Consider the following 2,500-nt stretch of genomic DNA (forward strand, 5'->3'; position numbering starts at 1 on the left):
CATGGCATACTGACGTGACTTCAGGTGTTCATCATGTTGTCGGAGGAAGAAATTCCAACGCCACTGAAGTCACGTGAAAATGCCATGTATTTTTATTGCATGCTTGTTTGTCCGAGCTTAGCTCGATTTTCACGATGGCCGCATACAATGCACTTATGTCCAGAAATGCACCTAATTAGATCCACGTCCATTTTTGACTTCCGACATGAAGTGTCCCTTTAAGTCTAGGCAATTGCTACCTATTTTCAACAACAAGGTAAGGATAAAGGCTAGCATTATTTTTAGCTTAGGGTAAATGCAGCAGTTAATCTTTACTTAAAGAACAGCATTTGGGGGACACTTTGTGACATTTTTTTGTCCATATTCCGTGACACGAGTGATGTTGAAGTTGGGGAGAAGAGCAAGGGGACACTTCGTGTTGCTTATTGAAATCCGCGTGCATCTAATTTGGGGCATTTCTGGACATATCTGACATAATGAGGAATTTGCCTCGCAAGGCCAAAAATATCAAACATGTTTGATTTTATCCTCACAGCCTCTTGAGGCGAATTGCTCATCAAAATTTCCCCGCACACGTGGGAAAATGCGAAAATAAGTATGGTACAGATTTTGTTAGCCTGCTTTATGCAAAGCAAATATTAATGCAAAAGTAAATAAATATTGATACACAGTTTTTAGGAAGAGCAGAATGAAGTTTTTAGGTAGTGTCGATTGAGAAAAAAAAAATGTTGTCAGCAACAAAAGGTGCGTCGTGAAAACAACATAAAGTTTGTGCCACGAATATAAAAAGTTACCATCTGCGAAAAACATTTTGGGAGCTTTTTTCTACGTTCAATTTTCTATCGTACTTTTGGCTGCACAAGTAAATCGGAATTGAAAACGATTTCAGCAGCCGCGTGTGATCAAGTTTCCTTGCGTGTTACTAACAACTCACGAAACAAAAGTTACATCTGAGACACTTGGATTGATGGCAAGACAATGGATTTTCCTTTTTCTTAGCTTGTTTGTTTGTTTGTTATTTTCTTTCGACTGTTACATCGTTCGACAAGAAATGTGCAAATTCAACACGAAGATCACAATCGTTGACCGGCATTGTTTCTGCATGGTTATTTATCACCACGTAATTCCATCATTTAAGATAGAAGCGGCTTGCCCATTTGGGGGCTGATATGTTGAAATTCAAGCGCTCTTCTAACATACCTCTTTATTTACTTGATTTATGCACGCACTGGAGGGCCTATTGTCACCTCGGACTGACACTCTTCCACTCTTAGGCGGTTACACCCATACACTCTTACAATCCGGTGAAATAGTGTGTAGTGCACTTACAGTTACAGTGCACTACCCCAATAACGAAAGACGGACGTTTCTTGGTTGTTTAACCCTGAAAGCGAAGAACGATTAACATTCTTCCCTGTAGTACATTCAATGTAAATCAATGTAAACAAGACTCTTGCCATAGATGATTACGTGCACCTTTTTGGTTGCCTAGCAGGTGATCAGTTTCTTCATTTTGACAAAATATCATTGCCTGATTTCAAGCCGAGGGGGACAAGGTACTAGTCGGCAAAGTATATGATAAACAACTATTGATCGTCGTCAGAACTATTGATCGTCAACAGAACGTCATCGTCAGAACGTGCACACCAAGCTTTATAAAATCCCCAAGTTTGGTGCTAATAGATCCAATATTAAGCGAGATACAGCCGTTTAAAGACGTTAAAATTTACAACGAAATGTATGGCCATCCAGACGCTGCACCCGGCTTTGTAATTTTGACGTATTTAAATGACTGTATCTCAGTGAAAACTAGCCCATTAGGATTTTTGTAAATTTCGCTGTGTCTTTCTGACTTTGTGGATCAATAGTTGTTAATCTTATGATTAACAGGCTCGTACCTAGTCCCCTTCGGTTTGAAATCAGGCAATGACCTTTCCTTTAAATCATAGAAGTCAGACACTGCAAAAACAAAAAAATAGTGCTTTTACGATCATTTGTCATTAATCTCTGGCTGAGAATTCGAAATTTAGAGTTTTTAGTAAAAACAATGTAATTTTTTCTTTATTTGTCCTCTGGCTTGCCTTTTACTCCTAACTTCTGGCTTTTGCGTTCCTTTTTGGTGAAAACGTAAAGCCAAAAACATTTTTGACCTGGCATCAGATTTGACTAAAAAGGAAGAGGAATTATGAAGCGGAAACAACATATTTGGTCCTTCCTTAGTGTGTGGAATAAAAGTTTGCTTTGTGCAACTGCAAGACATGCATCACACGTAAGAAAACGTCCGTCAGAGCAATTTGCAGTTAGTTTTTTTTTTTTTGGTTTTGTTTTATTTTGTTTCTTTTTTTGGTTGTTTGTTGTTGTTGTTGTTGTTTTTTTTTTTTTCGCACACTATTGAACTTAAAGAGAAAACGAATGGGTTTTACTCAAAAGCGTGTTTTCTTGTAGCCAGCAAGCAGGCTTTACTGTTGAAATGGCGCGCGGTCGAAATATAGGTAACCAA

This window comes from Montipora capricornis, unplaced genomic scaffold (genome assembly GCF_036669925.1).
Source record: "Montipora capricornis isolate CH-2021 unplaced genomic scaffold, ASM3666992v2 scaffold_462, whole genome shotgun sequence".
Lineage (NCBI taxonomy): Eukaryota > Metazoa > Cnidaria > Anthozoa > Scleractinia > Acroporidae > Montipora > Montipora capricornis.